Source organism: Gymnoscopelus microlampas, assembly GCF_963454915.1.
Source record: "Gymnoscopelus microlampas genome assembly, chromosome: 8".
Lineage (NCBI taxonomy): Eukaryota > Metazoa > Chordata > Actinopteri > Myctophiformes > Myctophidae > Gymnoscopelus > Gymnoscopelus microlampas.
The window spans coordinates 4,526,778-4,533,990 of record NC_139945.1 but is presented as its reverse complement, the minus strand read 5'-3'; positions in this window follow the sequence as shown (position 1 = coordinate 4,533,990).

Here is a 7,213-nt window from a genome sequence, read left to right as displayed (position 1 = left end):
CCCTCTGCTGTTTTTTACTATCTCAGTTGGCTCTGGGAGGAAGTCGACGTAGCACACGTACGCAAGGAAACCGGGGTTTTGGTCTGCCTTCAGCCTTTCACTTCCGGTGGTGCGACTATGTTTTCATTCCCACTAACAATATTTCTACACGGAACACCACTTCTCCCAGAGAACATGGATCGTTTTGGTTATAAGCCCACTTGTTTCTATGATGAAAGAGCAAGTTAAAATGTGAATATCTTTCCGTGGTTTTGTCTGGTCCGAGGACGCTATTGTTAAATGAGTTTCGGTTTGTTTCTAGTGGGGAAGGATCGGCAGACACGTAAATCCCGCCCACTACATTTGATTGGGTAAAGCGCGGCCTGCTTCCTGATCTGAAGCCACTTGTAGGCCAGTGTGTACGCGATATGACGAACCCCCCCGACAGATTCAAGCGGAGAGCAGAATCTGTTCTTGAAAGATTAGCCTCACTGTAATCAACAGATTGCCATGTTACTGTGTCAACAGAAGGTTAATAAAGGATTGTGTCTTCCTGACAAACGAAGCTCGCAGGAACATTTGAATAGGTTTGACCTGCAAGCAAATATCTGGAAACAATGTCTTGAGCAAGATAGGTTATGCCACACCATAGGACAATGGCTGGCAGCAGCAATTTATCCCATACAAACACTCCTCAGACTGGTTAACCATATAGTAACACAAACGTATTTGACATGTTCGTTCTAGTGTATCTTGATATGTCTTAGTCTTACAGAAAGTACAGCTTTATGGCATGCCCCCCCCTTAACCCAGTGCACACTCTTGGACGCAACACTATTTAGGCTAATTTAGTCGAATAATTTGCTTTGCTATGATATTCTTATGAAAAATAACTCATATTTTAACAATAAATGTAAAGATTTAACTAATCTGCATACACATTCTGCAATATCTCATCAATTTAAAAAAATATATATTGAAGCATGTCATATCTGATAACAATTTGAATATTTTGTGCCCTAAATACCACTTATATTAGTTTACCTACACCCTTATTATGCTTATTTCCACTAATTTGCTCAAATATGCAAATTGTCTAATTACATGCACAATCCAAAAATGTCCTAACCAGAAATGGATTCTACAGGACTAATTACCTATTGAAATCAACTGTGAAAAGTTTATGTGACCATTGTTTTCCAGAAATATGGTTTAGAAGTCATAATAATTGATATATAGAACCTATTTGTATGGCCATAATTAGCTTAGTATATGAACAAAGAGCAGTTTATTGGGACATTTACTGCTTCAGTAGTGGTCAGATGTACTGGAATAACATTTGTAAAAAATAAGTGCTTGGAGTAACACTGAACAGAAAACGACCATGCGTTTGCTTTGAGTCGTTACATATGCATACTATATGCTAATTGGCTACCATAAACATACCCAATGGTTACACTGTAAAGGTCCTTACACCTGAATGAGATCAAATGTTCATTATTTTACCAGAAAACCACAAAAACACAACTTGGATGACCTCTACTCGTTATTTCTGCTAGTTTAATCAAATTTGCAAATTGTCTCATTAACTATGCGCAATAGAACAATGTCCCATGCTGAAATTGATTCTATGTGAAAAATCATGTTAGGAATAACTGAGAGAAGTTTTATACACCCGTTAATCAGGTTTTTGTAGTTTTTGCCCTGTCTATTGTGTAATTTGGTGGGGGACCCCCTCAAGGACCCCAATTGGCATACACGGCTGTTCATGTATATTCTTGTAGCTTGTCGATCTGCTCTTTTCAAAATGTTTCTTTGAACAATCTATAAAATGGTCTATCTATAAATCTATAAAACGTTGAATATGAATAATTATGTGAAAGAATGAATACAAAAAATACACAAATCTCTTATGGGGGGTTCCTGAAACAAAATGCATTCAGATGGGGGTCTGTAGCCAAATACATCTGATAACCACTGCTTCTGCTGTTATAGCACCATCTGCAGGTCATTGTGTAACACTGCAGGGTTATACGTTTTATTAATTTTTTAAACTTCAAATTCAGGCCCAGCAGGTTGCCTGGCAACCAACTAGCCAATCATGATGTGAGCTTCCCTCTCTGGACCAGTGGTTCCCAAACAGTGGGTCGGTGACCCATTTTTCGGTTATGCAACCAATTTTGTGGGTTGTGAGTAAATATCCCCCATTTTTATAATTTATTGTATCCTAGATTTTAGGATTAATTAAAAAAATGATACATACAAAAATATATTGTTCAGAACTTTAAAACAAAATAAAATAAAATAAAAACTCCATAGGCTACATTAAAAAATGAATTAATAAATAGTGAAAATAGCAGGTCTACAAGCTCACAACGCAACTTGCTGTGAGCTTAAGATGTAGATCAGCTATTTATCTTTTAGGTCTCGAGCTGTAAAGCTTGGGAACCCCTGTTAGACCAGTGGTTCTCAACTTGGAGGGCGCAACCCCCGGAGGAGTTTGCCAAATAACTTGGAGGGGTCGCCAGATGCTTTTCTGAATGTGCTAAAAAACTAAAAAAGACAACCAGAAAACAGCTGCTGTGTACTGGTTTATTATTATTATGATTGATTGATTGATTGATTGAATATTTTATTAGGCAAAAAATGTAAAACAGCACAGTTACATTTGAAATACTTTGTCTAAAAGGTCTGTTCAAAAAAGTCCTTGCGGTCTTGTTTCCATTGAGGTCCTTGGTATTCATTCACGTTTTCATATCAAGGACCCCCAAATGGATAGCCTATGTATAGGGACGCGGTCCCCCATCTGAAAAGATTTTGTGCCATGTGACCCCCCATAAAAGAGTTGTATTGTTAAAGTGCTTAGAAATATATTACAATTTAGTAAAAAAAAAGAATAGCTGATCAACAAGCTTGCAATGTGATGTGTTGTGACCTTGTAGATCGGCTATTTTCAAATAGCTGAAACATGGGCTGTAGACCATATTCACACGGCGGCCATATTGCCATTAAGTCAATGAAATGCCACCCCAGTTGCCACAGCAACGCAATGTTAAATTCCAAAATGGGCGCTGTGTGAATATGGACTATAGGATTGAAGTGGTTAAAATGATGTTAATTGTCATGCAATGGACCGTAGCTAATTCAATATTAACTAATAACTATAATTTCCCTCGAGGACCCCGCGGACTCCACTTTGAGAAGCACTGAAATATTCTCTGGTCTCCTTAAGTAACCTGGCGAGCTTCCATAAAAGTTTTATTTGCGTTCTTGTTTTTGTCACGTGGTTTCATAATAAGTGTCTTTGGAAAGTCTACTCCATTCGTTCTCAAAGACCCCCAGGGGTCCATTTGGTTCCATTTGTACACTCTCAGAGTTAAATTAACATTGCTTTTACATTATAAATTGGGGTCCCAGGGATATACATGCCATTAAATGGGGGTCTGTAGCCCTAATGCATGTCAAACTGTGGGTCCTTGAAATTATAATGGTTGAGAATCACTGCTAGAGAGCCGTAAAAATCTTCTCTTATGGGGGTCCCTGGCTTATCTTTTCAAATGGGGGTCCACGGGCTAATAAGTGCCAATGTGGGGGTCCTTGACAAAAGTTTGAGAACCACTGGTCTACTACTGTGTCCATATGAAGTGGCAGCGGTGGCCTAGTGGTTAGAGGGGCGGGGCGGCCTTGATACCGGAAGGTCCCTAGTACGATTCCCCAATTCACCACATCAATCATGAATCACCGCTGAATAGCCCTTGAGCAAGGCTTCCATGCAGGGTCTGGCTGTAAATAAGTTCCGCACTTAGTCCAACACCATGGGTAAACAACAAACTTTGCTTTGCTTTGAAGCATCTATGGGGCTGTTCACGTCTTCACCAGCAGGGGCCGGTAAACATCAAATCACCACCACGGTCTTTACGTTTACCAACGTTGCCATGTCTGCTTATCATACGCGACTTTAGGCTTGTTTTTCTGGAAAGTTGCTTGTTGTAAATATTGCTAGAATGCTAGATGCGTTTTTTTTTTTGGTCTTGTTCCTAAAGTGTCTGCTAATATGGACTTGTTTCCTAATGTTGTTTAAACCAGTGGTTCTCAAACATTTTCATGTCACTGCTGCATGTGGCTTCTTTTGGGCTTGTTTTCATAGATCCGGTTGCTTATTTCTCTCGCGATCTGGCAACACTGACGTTGACCTGACATGCGCAGCAAGACGTGACGTTGTCTACCCGGAAGTACATGGCTGCATTGTTGTTGTTCCATAAACACAGCTAACGGTAAGCGTTAGGATTCATTCAATGTTTGAATAAACAGTGAATTCATCGTTATTTTAACTGCTAATAAAACTAAAAGAACAAACACCTAATTCATTCAATCAACCAGCGCTCTACTAGCTGTAGAATACAACTCTCGTAGACATATTTATGATTCTGACGTTTTCAATCTACGAGAGTTGTAGGGTTGACGCCCCATGGAGACAGGGACTTTCAACACTACACCCCGTAGACACTCCAAACGTGTACAAATTGAAAATAAAGGTGCTTACCCCCACGCCACAAATGTTAACTCTCGCTACGGGGTAGTAGTTTAATGTAATAATCTATATATTTCAATAAAGAAGTATTTTAATGCCGTCTGTGGCCGAACGCCATTTTTCACCCTCGTTTACTTCCTGTTTACATTTAGTGTAATTCCGGGTTTCACCGGATGCGCCCCGTCACTACCGCCCATTGGGAACTTCCGACAGAATCAGCCACAGACGGCATTAAAACACTTCTTTATTGAAAGATATGGATTATTACATTAAACTACTACCCCGTAGAAGTAGTTAACATTTGGGGCTTTGGGGTAAGCACCTTTATTTTCATATTTGTACATGTTTGGAGTATCTGAGGGGCATAGTGCAGTAAGTCCCTGTGTCAATGGGGGGGGTGAACCCTACAACTCTCGTAGATTGAAAACGTCAGAATCATAAATACGTCTACGAGGGTTGTATACTACAGCTACATCATTACAATTATTTGAGAACCTTATTACTAGTTACTTTGTAGATTTTGATTATTATTACAAAACATACACTAACCACTTCAGCCCTATATACATTTCGGCCAATTGAAAATAGCAGATCTACTATAGTCAGGGCTGTTAGCAAAAAAATGTGGACAGGGCTGACAAAAGCGCCAATTTCTTTCTACATGCTCTCCATCACCATAAGTTTCATTTTGGAAGGGGAGCCACGTCATCAAGATGGCGGAATGCGGCCATCTTTGATTTCAAAGATGGCCACCATGTAATAGCTGTAAGTGCCAATATCTCAGCTTCCAAGCCATTTAGAAGGTTAATCTTGGCGTCAAGGAATGCATTTAAGCTATTGAGAATACCACTTTGTGGAGTTCTCCCCGTGTCTCCTAGGGTAGGTACCCTCACAAAAACATGCAGTAATCCTGGTCACTATAACGCCTCCCCCATGACAGCCAGGTTGCCTGATGGAGGGGAAAGGAACTGGTTGGAATAACGTGTTCCTTCCACGCGCTACGTCCTACCGGGGAAACAACCTCCTGTCAGGTGACAAGAAGGTCAGTTGGCTCTCATGCATTGAAGGAGGCATGAGCTCGGCTCTGGGCTCCCTAGGAGGGGCGGGGGGAGTGTAGCGCCCAGGATCACTTAGATAATTGGCACCGGGTGAAAAAAGGATTACAAAATTGTGGGATAAAAAAATATATATTAAAAAGATATATATATAAAATAAAAAAAGAAGAGAATACTACTTGATTCTTGTTTGTACCAAGATCAAATAAATATGTTCATTCTAGCAATGCATATTTACATAATTTTCATCTTCGTTAGTGGTAGGACACCTTTAACACTGGATAACCTTGTATTTCTGCAGCATGCGGTCTGCAGCATGAGGTACGTGCATAAATGAAGCATTATGGTAACCTCCCACCGGATTGTTGCTCCTCTCTCTATGTAAGCATGCAGTAACAGCCTGATTTGGTTATATTAGCCTCCAGCGTGGATGGGAATGCTCTGTGAGATCATTATGGATCATCATCATACATGTTTCACAAATGCGTGTCTCTTAAGACTATCTGACCTACTGAAACTTTTGCCACACTGTTTACAGTAGAAAGTTTTTTCTCCAGTTTGAATACGCTGGTGTGTCGTCAGATTACTTAAGAAACTGAAACTCTTGTCACATAGTTTACAGTGGAAATGTTTTTCTCCAGTGTGAATACACTGGTGTGTCGTCAGATTACTTAAGACACTGAAACTCTTGTCACATAGTTTACAGTGGAAAGGTTTTTCTCCAGTGTGAATACGCTGGTGTGTCGTCAGATGACCTAAGGCACTGAAACTCTTGTCACATAGTTTACAGTAGAAAGGTTTTTCTCCAGTGTGGATACGCTGGTGGGTCGTCAGATTTCCTAAGACACTGAAACTCTTGTCACATAGTTTACAGTAGAAAGGTTTTTCTCCAGTGTGAATACGCTGGTGTGTCGTCAGACTACCTAAGACACTGAAACTCTTGTCACATAGTTTACAGTAGAAAGGTTTTTCTCCAGTGTGAATACGCTGGTGTGTCTTCAGATTACCTAAGTCACTGAAACTCTTGTCACACCGTTTACAGTGGAAAGGTTTCTCTCCAGTGTGCACATGCTGGTGTCTGTTCAGATGACCTAAGTCACTGAAACTCTTGTCACACCGTTTACAGTAGAAAGGTTTCTCTCCAGTGTGGACACGCTGGTGTCTGTTCAGACTACCTGACTCACTGAAACCTTTGTCACACTGTTTACAGATGTGAGTTTTCTTTCCTTTGTGAATCGTCTGATTTTTCTTTACATCTCCTGGTTGAGTTAAAACCCCGGTAAACCGTTGATGACTTTGAGATTTTGGTGGGTCTGTGTCTCCTTGTTTCCGGCTGGTTACAGAGCTGACTATTTGCTGACGGGCCTCTGAGCCGATATGTCCATGCCTCAGCGGTTGGCGGTTGAGGTTGTCGTGGCTCGGATGAGACGTGAAGGTACACTCAGAACAGGAGAGCTTAGTCTGGGAGGATTGGGACCACACTCCTCCCAGGAGTGGCGGTTCATGGTCAGCGCTGCTGCTGTACATGGACTGTGATGGGAACAGAGTTGTAGGTTCTGTTGAGGCTGGAAAATGTGCCCTCTCAATCTCCCTGTATTCTTTGTCTACCAAAGTTCTGTATACCTTTCTCTCACAACACGTGTGGACA